Source organism: Triticum aestivum, chromosome 7B (genome assembly GCF_018294505.1).
Source record: "Triticum aestivum cultivar Chinese Spring chromosome 7B, IWGSC CS RefSeq v2.1, whole genome shotgun sequence".
Taxonomy (NCBI): Eukaryota; Viridiplantae; Streptophyta; class Magnoliopsida; order Poales; family Poaceae; genus Triticum; species Triticum aestivum.
Genome location: NC_057813.1, coordinates 547,626,984 through 547,638,933, shown reverse-complemented (window position 1 = coordinate 547,638,933; position 11,950 = coordinate 547,626,984).

Below are 11,950 nucleotides of genomic sequence, written 5' to 3'. Positions count from 1 at the left end.
GCGGCGGTGGACCGGCAGTGGGGAGGGGTTTCGGGGAGGGCGGGCTGGCCGCGGGCGGCGGGGGCTGGCGGTTCGGCCAGTGGTGGCTGGCGGCTCAGGGGGGTGGAGTTTGATGATAAACTGGAGGCCCTTGATTTCGTATCCAACGGCTGGAAAATCTAATGAACAGAGATGAAGAAGTCAGTCGACTGACGTGTAGCCTCACCCCGCACGTACACATGCACGCATGCAAGACATGCACGCATGTAGGCGTGCAACACTAACACGTACACACGCACGCATGCTGGCGTGCAACACTGACACGTACACATGCACTCACGAACACATGCACGTACGCACCCATGCATGCAACACTGAAACGTACCCTTGCACGCATGCAACACTCGCACGCCTGCATGCACACAGCACACGACGCAAGACACACGCTCAACCTATACGTGCATGCACCCTTTGTTAAGGACATGGATTGTTACGGGTATTAATCAATCTTATCTGTGATAAGCAGAACATTGATGCTTGCATCGGTCTTTATGAATCACAACGTATCGAACGTGCTATCAACATAGTAGGCTTATCTATATTAAAAAAGATGACGTCACACTCAATGAACAATCATCGGTTTATGAAATGCCCGCTTCTGACCGCCCTGGCCCACCAAAGGTTCCTCTGCTGTGCGCTGCCTGCGTTGGGTCACTGACATGCAGGCCATGCACCCAGAGAGCCCACACATCAGTGGAAGAACGGTGCAGTGTCCTAGGTCAGAGTCGAGGGCGCCACTCGCGGCACGCCCGGCTGAACATGCCTCCGTGCCGCATTCAAACGCCTCCATGAAACCCGCCCGTGTGGAAGCCGAGAAACCCACTCTAGACACATGTCCGTTCATGACCGGGCCGGCGTTAAACGCAACGTCGTCCGAGCTCCTCCCGTCCGCCGTCTATTTAATCTCCTATTTAAACGGGGCCAAACGCCGGCCAAGAATCGCACACCTCCGCCGCTTCCCTATCTCTCCACCATTTTGTCCACTCTTACAATAGCTTACGAAGAGTAGTTATTCCGCATCCAAGCCGGCTGGGTAGCCCACCGGATACGAGCTATGCAGCTCGCTAATCCACCTCCCTCCCCTCGCCCGACGGAGCCAGTTGCTGCCCCAAGCCGGCGCGCGGTTCAGTAACTCGCCGCTCCAGGCCAGCTCGACGAGGAGCGGCGCACGAGCGTCATTGCTGTCGTCCACGCCGCCGCCTCGTACTGCGTGTCCCATTTCTATGGCCGAGACTCCCATGCCGGCGGCCGCACCATGCAAGCAGCGACAAAAGCCGGGTGCGCGGAGAGCGGCGAGTCGGTGGCCAGCGCCTCCGCATCCGCCGCCATCATCGAGGAGAAGTAGAACACGGGAGGCCGCCGCCGCTTGGGTCCCATGAAGGCCACCGCGGAGGTGAGGCCGACATACACAGCAGGTGTCTTGCCGGATCCTTTTGTTGCGAGGACCTTCGTCGACCCCGCATGGGCTCCACACAAGAGGGCAATGTTAGGATGAACTCGAGCCGGTGCCGGCCATGGCGAAGTAGTCGCCAATATTTTGGCTACCCCGGGCAAGATCCAAACAGCCCCTCCCAACAGATTCAAATCCCTCGTTCGCCATGGAATTTTGCCATGTGTTGTTTTCATGGACTAGCAAGATGCCCGTGCATTGCACGGAACATCAAGATGCATTTTTTTACAAACTCCCGCATGCATGCAAGGGATAATTAATGTCCTCCTTTACTAGTACCACGAGGCAAACACCATTAATATTGCATCGATTAGTGTTAGTGGCCTTGTATATCTGCAAATTGTAATTTTGATAGTGGCCCCTTGTATATAAAAATGGAGGGACAAAGATGAGAGATAAGGTGAGGAGGAGTGGGGCGTAGTGGTGACTGGTGGTCGGACTGGACGGAGGCATGGGGATGGACGGCGCATTATGTCTAGGTTTGTATCTCTCTCACACATGCCCATGTAGGTGGGGGACGTGCACAAAGAGAAGAGGTGCATGCACGACACACGTACTCCCGTCTCTTTCCCAACCACACCCGCGTGGATGCACGGTGGAGCTCATTTCTGTATGAAAAAGGCAGCCCATGTGGTAATTTGGCACATGTACTGGTCGTCCACTTGGTGGAGGTAGGATCGTCTACCACGGGTGAACAAACAAATTGCGACTTTACGTGTTATGTTAAAAAAAGAGGCAAACCATGTGGGGCCTACCTTAGAGACAAGGCTTTATACATTGGAGTACTTTTGATGTGTCCCGTCAACTCGCAGAACGAGGAGAAGCTTGCTTAGTACGCCGTCTCCTCCGCCCACGGGCGCGGTGGCTCACAGGATGAGGTGAAGCTTGCTTACTACGCCTTACGCCCGCTCCCTCTCCTACGAGCGCGGTGGCTCGCAGCACGAGGAGAAAATTTTACTACTCCCTTCGTTTACTCCTCGTCCCTACTAGTACGTACTTTGGTTAGTACTCCCTCCATTTACTTATACAAGGCCACTATAAAAAAATACATTTTACATCTATACAAGGCCACAAATAGTAATCGAGACAAAAGTTACTACTCCCTCCTTTCTAGTTTATGGCTCAATTTCAAAATCTCTCCAACCAAGGTAGATGGTGATTGGTCGAATTAATTTCGTAGTTTGCACAAGTAATTAGTACGCTAGTTTTTCTCAATAAGTTATGTTTATTGAGGCATTAATTAGAACGAATGCATGAATGACCATTAAATTTCCATGAACTTGTACATGGATTGGTTAGTTTCCTCTTGACATTGCTTGCGTCGGGTGATCTAACGCACCTCGAAATCCAACATGTAATGGTACTACTACTAGTATAGTAGAATTGAGACTTATCAAACGGAAAAACGGATGTTTTTTAGATGAGCCCTATAAACCCTAGTGGGTACGTACTCCGTAAAAACATATTTTTCCAAAACTAAGTCGCTCCCTGTCACACCCTGATTTTCATGGCACAACACTTAAAGTCATTAAAGCATGCTAAAATGTGGTTTGACAAAAACTTTTGAGTGTTTTGGACTTTGCTTGATTTGATTTTTGTCTGCTGTTTGCAAGTGCTCTAAAAATCAAATAAAATCCTCCAACTTCGATACTTCATTTCCTTGCCCCAAACTTATGCCCAATGAGCATGCCATGTGTATAGAGCAATATAGTATTTTATTAAAAAAATAATTTGGCCAAAAAGTATTTTCAAAAATTAGTTTTCCAAAAACCCTTGAATTGAGGTTTGCACTACGAGTACTTAATTAATGGCAGTAAAAATCTTTCTAAAAATATATTTGACTCCTATTAGATATAGGATACCCAGAAACCACAAAAATATAATTTTAAAAGTTATTTTCCTATTTTATTTAAAAGCTTTTTCTTAAGGCCAAAAATGGTCTTTAATAGGGAAAAATTATTTTATTGCTTCAAAAATATTTTTACAAAATTTAGGGAAACTCATAGGACATATGTTGTCCATATAAAAGAGTTTCAATACATGGTCATGTTCAAAATATTGGTCAAATCCCTCAAAAACCCTTTCTGGATATTTCAAGCTTTTGGAATATTTACAAAGGAAATATTCTCCAAAAATTCCAAGAAAATTCTAGCATGTCACATATGACATGTTTGATGATCTTGCCAAGTATCATGTCATGGAGAACAGTATAACCCCATGAAACCCTCTCAAAACCACTTCTTTCCTTTTTCAAGTTTGAACAACTTTGCACTGTCAAACATGTCCAAATGCTCCCAAACTTTGTGCACATTCTCTAGGGGTCTAATATTTCATCTAGACCAAATGGCACAAGTTGGAGAACAAGTTAACTTGATCAAAGTGCCCCGAAACCTTTCTTGTCCAGAACCAAATTTGAACAACTCTACATTGCCAAGTGTGTCCTTTTGATCTAAATTTTTGTGGACATGTCCAAATCCTCAAATGATGACACTACACCAAGTGGTGAATCAAGGAGAATGGATTTGCATGACTAAATCTTGGTAAAGCCATTTCTGCTGATTTCTAGGGTTTACCAAAGTTACATTGGCTGCTTTGCCCAAATGAGCTCAAACTTGGTGGAACACCCTACTTCTATGTGCCATACCATCCTGTTAATTCTCATTGCAAGTGGAATTAATTTTCTTGCCCAAACCAACAACAAACACCTTTTGTCACTTTTCAATAATCACCATTTTGACCACTTACACTATTTTCCTTGACCTCAGCTTCTTACCACAGCCCCTCAGAGTCCCCTGGCACCTCCAGTAGCAATGGCAAGTCCATAGCTGAATTATTGGAGGGGTAAAACCTCACTTTCTCTCTCTGGACAGCCCTTTTCTCTCTCTCCCTCAACCTCTCTCCTCTCCTAGTGGTTCACTAGGGCATCCAAGGCCACCTCCCCTTTGTTTACTCCTCCCTAAACACCCTAGACACAAGTGGCCACGCCCTACAAGCCAAAGGCATGCCCTGGCATGCAATTGGCGTGCTCGAGAGCGCGCTACAATGCACACCCGCACTGTAGCCGCCCCCTTCCAACCGCCTCCGGCCACCTAGGGCCTCCCCCTCGTGTTCCCCGAGGTCACCTCGACGTCCGCAGCATGCTACACTGTCGTCCCCCTCCTCTTTCTCCCTCTCCGGCTCTCCTCGCGTGCGGACAGAACGCCGCCCGAGCGCGCCAGTCGCTGGCCGCTGTAGGGACCCGCCTTGCCGCATTTCCCGCTCCCTCTCTTCTCCCCTGGGCGTAGTCCACCTCCACGAACTCCCTAGACTCGGTGCACCACCTTCCCGAGGGCCGTAGCGACGAGCGCGAGCTCGCCGGCGCACGAACCCACGGTGCACCATCGCCCCGCCATAAAAGGCCACCCCCGGGGCCCTCTCTGGCCTCCGTGCGCTCTCTTCCTCCCAGCGACCCCCTGGACCAACCCACTCCCCTCCTCGCGCTCTCCATCCGCCACCATGGCCGGAGCCTTGCCGTCGGCCTCCGCCTAAATCCGCACCCATCTCTCCTCCTCCTTCCCTCTGGACCGCACTAGAGCGTCACTACCATCACCGCGAGCCCCTCCCGTGCTTCTCCCCCTCCTCCCGGTGGCCGTAGCGCCGTAACCACTGCCGACGACGACCTCCTCCGCCGCGGCCAACACCGTGCTCGACCCTGAGCTCCTCGGCGGTCGTGCCACCCATGGATGGGCGCGGCATCGCCTCCTGAGTGCACCGGTGGGTAGAGCATCACCGGAAACGCCCTGTAGCGCCGACGACCGGCGTCGAGCGCCTCCTTTGTCTCCGGTCGCACCCGCGCGGGAGGTGGAGGACGAACCTGACAGGCGGGCCCCGCTCGTCAGTGGCCCAGCCACAGGGCCACGCTGGCAAGTGGAGGCGTATTTGCTTTCTCCCGCGTCCCCGCAGCGAAGGCGTACTCCGGCTGGGCGCCTTCGACGTCGCCCTGCCACCCGCGCAGCTGGGCCGGCCCAATGCCTATCTCTCGCCCAGTGCGGAGAATAAGGGTATAGCCCTTTTCTTATTTTCTTTTCCCAGGTAACTTGTAAAATCCATAGATTATTTATTCTAAGTCCAAATTTGATGATTCTAATTTCTATAAGTTCATAAATTCCTGATCTATCACATGGTGCAATTTGCACATTTTTCCATAAAGATTTTCTTCACAAACATTTATCAAATCCCATATTTCCATTTCTGTCACAAACTTTAGGAAATCACAGAGAGCTCAAAATTGATCCAAATGCCATGATTCAAATTCCTGGATGCTTCTAAGTTCATAACTGAGTTTATGAACATTTTTCTTAATACTTTCTGTACCCCACAAAATAATGAGCCATTTCTTCATATTTGTCAACTTTGCAAATTCATAGGAAAATTATCTCAACTCCAAATCCAGTGAAACCAATTCCTAGATGCTTATAAAATCATCCTTTGTTAAATGGGTGCCTTTTCTCATTTTTCAAAATATATTTATGTACACTTCTTGCAAATCCATAAACCCCTTGATTCCATCATATCGAAATGTTTAGAAATATCCATTGATCCACTTCCAATGAAATCACTTTGGTCATTCCTCATATGACCATAGGTATCCTAGAAAAGTCCAACTCACATTTTTAGAGCACTTTTACTTTTGCCTTGTTGTGTTGCTTATTGTGTTTGTTTCCGACGTTAGTTGATGAAGTAGACGGAGTACTTGGAGAAGGACCAGAAGATTTCAAGACTCTGATGAACCAGGCAAGCAGCCCTTTGACCATGTCTATGAAACCCTTTTTATGCATGTCATATAGCACCATATTGTTGTTGCATCGGGATCATGATGAGGTGGTATCCACTTTGATGGTTTGCCACCGTACTTCCTCGTTGATACTTGCATTGTGCATAACCCTACCTTCTTATGAGGGTTATGCCGGTGGGAGTAGATAGGATGCTAAGGTAGTGCTACGCAAAAAGGGACAGGTATATGCATGGTGAAGGAGGCAAAGTATTTTCAAAAGACTTTTCGAAAACCCCGTCGAGTGCCACTTATGCCCGAGGGAGATGATGAGATGGGTAACCACTTGATGACGAAGTGGTGTACCGAGGCAAGTGTGTGTGTTGTTTTCGAAAACGGATTAGATTTAAGATTTGTCGACTGTCCCAACCTTACATGCGCAACCACTCTACCCTTATATGGGAAAGGGCATTATTGATTACCTAGGTTGATACTAGCTTGGAGCCCGCATTACTAGTGACGGGAGAGAGTTGGTGCTCTCTCTCGGGACGGGGTCATGCCAGGTAGGGTGGCCATGACTGTCTTTACAGGGCACCGGACACACCGTTGTGTCCCCTCTCGGATGTTACGATCTCGAGTGAGTCTCGTATGATGTACATCGTGAGGATACGGAACAACGAGTGGACTCCTTGTTAGTGTCGTCTAGGGAAAGGTAGTGATCGGGTGCTTACCCCGGGTACTTGAGGTATCGCGGGTCGTGGATGACACGGAAGTTCCCCGGATCTTATGGGTACAGTGTGCAACCTCTGCAGAGTGTAAAACTATTCGAATAGCCGTGTCCACGGTCAAGGACGGTTGGGCGGTGCTGCTTAAACTACGTACAGAGTTTTCAACCATGTGTGTGTGTGTTGATAAAACTACTTGGGTCAAGATAGAGGACTTGACATAATTGAGTTGGGTTGGTGCCCACTCAATTTATGTGGATATTTGTAACATGTCCTCATGGTTACTTGATGCATGTCTTACAAGTTGTTGAACATGTCATTGCACTCAAAACTAGCTTTCCGCAAAAATTTACCTATATCATGCATTGTTGTATCTCGAACCAAAACATGGGTTGCTTGCGAGTACATTCAAAGTACTCATTGGCTTGCCACTGGTTATTTTATTGGCCAGGCATGAAAGAACAGGATGTGATGAAGAACACTTCGGTGACGAACATGCGAGCTAGGACGCTTCCCAGTCAGAATGCCTGTAGGGTTAAGGCAGATGGCATGGGTCCAAGTTATTGACGAAGATTTCCGCTGCAATGTCATACTCAAGACTCGACCATAATGGTCCTACTTTTGTAAAACGGTATGTATGGATGTAAGACTCTTGTTATTCAGCTTCTGTGTGTTCAGTGAGCATTGATCTCTGGGATCACTGTACACGTGCATTCGGTGATCTCGACTTATGAGTCGGGGTCCCCACACTCCCTTTCATGAATTCTGTAGTATACTCCTCCGTCGACGCTCCCTTTCATGAATTTTGTACTTCCTATCGCCGACATGTGGGACATATAGGAACCGGGTCGACGTGTCAAGCACCAAATAACAGTGCAGAACAACAAGGGGACGCACCCCACTCGTACCGGCCCAGTAGTAGTATTGAGCAATGAGACGTCAAATCACAATGTCGCACCTTCCCAGACGGATGAAGCAACCATTATTTCACACTTCGGTTCACCATCATCTCAAACCACGTACTAGTATTGCTTCTACCTCAAGAGGGACACGCGCATCGCCTTGGTACATCATGACACGTGGGACCGCATGACAGGCCATGCTCCCCCGCTGATCGCTCGGTAAAATCACCTCATTTTTACTATACTTTCTCTGTATCGGTTTACTACATGGCATGCACGTCGTTCTAGGTTGAGAATTTAACTGGCTATATATGTGATGAACAGTACTCTAGCCTTTTCAAAAATGTATACTTTTGTACAGGAGTACTATCAATGGATTACGCCATGGAGCAAAAATTGAAATTAAAAAAAAAAGTGGTACATATTGAGAGCGCTCGTCGCCAAATTATGCATATAGTACTATTAAAAAAGCTAGTACATGCTTAATTGGGGTGCTAAATTCTATTAAAGAAATACTAGTAGTATGTACATACTAAAGAGTTAAAGTAACAAGAAGAAACATAACATAGTTCTGCTGGGGGCTCAGCACAACACACCCCTCAAATTAAACTAAGCACACTTGAAATTAAACTATGCAACTAATCCGGAAGACACTGCATTAGAAGTTCAGAACCACCATGAGCAACGACACTGCCACCTTACTCGGAGTCCTCGTCCATGTCCTCGACTTCGTCCTTGTCCCTCTTCCTCTTGGCCGATACTTCTTTGCTTGAACCGCACACTAGGGTGTTGCTCTTCATCCAACCCTTGTAGATATTGAAGCAAAGGTAGCCATCCATTGCAGCGTAGTGGATGTGGTCTATATCTAGTACATTCCGCTGCCATGCATGACGATGAAACGTGTATGGAGGTTTCTCCAGTTTACCATATGAAGGATGAACCATGGCTCCTGCCAGGGTCAGCATTGAAGGCTGACGAGAGGGCACCAGCCGATTCTTCTAGAGGTCGAAGGGGTTGCCTACAACGAGGCCTATCTGACCTAGGACTTCTTCGTCGTTCGTCAAGTCTACAGTAACGAATTTCACTGTTTTGTCCTTGAGGAAGTTCTTAAAATCCTGGCACTCAACGTCGGCATGGCATATGTGGTAGACCAAGCAAACATTATGTACGCAAACCTGGATCACGGCGGGCTTCTTCCTCTCTTCGTCCTTTAGATCCTTCTCTCGTCCCAGGACTGTGGTGTACTCAACATCTAGCCCAGCGACCCACTCATGATCTGAGTTTTCGAACATGCGTCTGAAGCGAGAAAGGCATCCTTTCACCGTCGCGGAAGAACGGGTGTAGATGATGTCGAACTCATCGCCGGTGATGGTTCTAACCTTGTACTCACCCCCGATCATGGAGATTTGGGACGCCATGGATTTGGGAGGAGGGTTAGGATTAGTGGAACTGCCGTAATGTGAATGGACGGGAAGACTAGGAGCGAACCGCCATAGTATTGAAGGACGTGCGGGGACGAGTAGGAGCGAACTGCCAGCGTGCGAACGGTAGGGTAGTGGCTTTCCATTCTCCCATGATACAGGCTTCCGAGAGCCCTTGGATCTAAGATCGAACGGTTGTCTGGCGTGATTCTAGACCTATGGGTGAATATCCTATCCTGGAGGGTTATTCTGTAAATTTTCAGCAACTTAGCATGCGACCGTTTGATCTCAGATCCAAGGGCTGCCAGTAGCCCGTATCATGGTCGCGCCTACCACGACCGTCGCGTCGCTCGCGCGGTCGCGCCCTTGGGGATTTAACATGGTGCGTTAGGCTATCTGATGTTGGCATGTCATACATAGTCATCACTTAGTCACTCATACTACAACAAGGTTGGCTATAAGTGTATTGTTTTCACTCCTCTCTATCCCTTTCTTCGTACTCAAGGAAGAAACGGTGTTAAGCGCGTGTATTTATTGCATTTGCCAAGGAGTGACCTCTTCCAATGAAATGGTGTTGCTAAGTTTGCTTCATTTAATTAGCTATAGACTCAAAATTGTCTTTTCACCTAGGTACACGCGCTCAGCACCGTTTCTTCCTTGGGTCACCAAACTAGTCTCTCTCTTCTTGATTAACTTGCCACATCAGACTTTATGCCTATGTGGCAAGCTTAAGCACCTGTAGGAGCAAGTAAAAGTAAGTACAATAGTGCGCTTTACATGGCATTTTTGCATATGTGGAGGAAAGAGAGGCAATGAAAAAGTGGAGAAGTGGGCTCTCATGCAAGAGCCAGCCTCTACTACATGGTGGAGCATTGGGAAAGGCACCTGTATGGAGGTGGTCAGGAATCTGGGAGACTCACGCCGGTCGTAGCACCGCAGTTAAAATGATAATGGCAAGTCAAATCACGGGACCCCACCTGTCCAACAGTAACTCGCTGTCAAATCACACAGCCCTACGTTTGCAGCAGCCTACTCCCTCGTCTTCTCGTGTCTCTATCGAACCGACTAGGCGGAACTGCCCCGCCGCCTACCACGCAGGAAAATCCCCGCCCTCGACTTTTAAATACAACTACATCCGCTTAAGAATCCAATGATATACTTTTTGTGACATAGTAACTCATATTTAGTTAGTCAAATGGATGACCTAGAACTACGTGCAGGCCCTATAAACCGAGACGCCTAAAAATAAAAAAATCGAGACAGAGAGGGTAGTTCAGCACGTATCTTTTTAGATCAATATAGTCGGGATTCACCAAGGAGCAAAACCAAGTGGTAGGCTGCTCCTGTCATGTTGGCATAGTAACTCAAGCAGGGTCAGTCCGCACACGAAATGGCGACACACTTAACACGACCCCTTTGGCCGACATGTGGCTCATCCACCATCTTGTTCCACATGCGATGCACCAAATTACAGTTCGGAGCCGCGGTTGGAATTGGAGGCACCCCGGTCGTAGCGCCGCAGTAGTAAAAAATGAGCGACAAGGGGTCAAATCACAAAGCCCCACCTTTCCCGCATTAAGCTGGACGGACGAAGCAACCAACATTTCACTCTAGGGCGCAAGAGCATAAAGAAAAGAGAAAACAATGATGCGTTCGGCAGCTACCTAGGGCACCCTAGGGTAGGGGTCTCCACTGCAGATCCTTTTTTTGAAAGCGCCTCCACTACAAATCGGCTTCTCCCTCGTCCTCTTGAAGAAAACCGATGATGAGTGCGGTGGTAGGGTTTGTAGGAGTACTATGGCGTGCGGGGCCACGTCATAGTAAATGGGTTCGAGCCGACGCCTTAAATATGTGTGGGCCGCTTGGTTTTACGGGAACGAGGCAACATTTTGGGTTCGGGGACCAGTGGAGATATAGTACGTACAAAAAATTGTGGACGTAGGTTCGATCGAAAGGCAATGATGCATGGGCCCTGCATTTTGATATACCCGGGGCCGCGTGAAATGTGCTACTCTACTCAAAACTAGTAAGGTACACATGTATTGAACGCATGAGATTTCGAAACCAAATTATGAATAAATACACACTATAGCAGGTAAAGCTTTGAGTCATATATGCATGATGTAGATGTTCGTTTAGTTCTTATAGTTCATCTCATTCAAAATCAATAAGTTTTATAAAAATGTTAAGATTCATGGGGTTGTGCATTGTTCTCCCTCCGTTCCAAAATAGATGACCCAATTTTGCACTAACTTTGTACAAAGTTAGTGCAAAGTTAGGTCATCTATTTTGGAACGAAGGGAGTAAATCATAAAGTAAAAAACAAATAATGGCAATTCATTTAGAAAAAAATAATCAATTATGATACAGAAGATTCTAGAACAAAGGAGAAGTGCTTGTGTTTTGAGGTTTGTGCATTATGCTTAAGTTCAACCATGGAGTCTTCTAAATTGTACATGTGGCAGATCTGGTGGCATGTTGATGATATCCAATGGCCAATAGTGCTCGGATTTTCCTATCTCTGCACTGTCGGGTTAGCTTCATCCAGCGACCATCTTTCAAAGTTATTGGCACACTATATAGGTCTTGTTCCATAGTTGCATGTTTTGGAAAAAAAGCTACTAGTGGGTTGTACTATCTATTTAGGAATAGAAGATGTATAC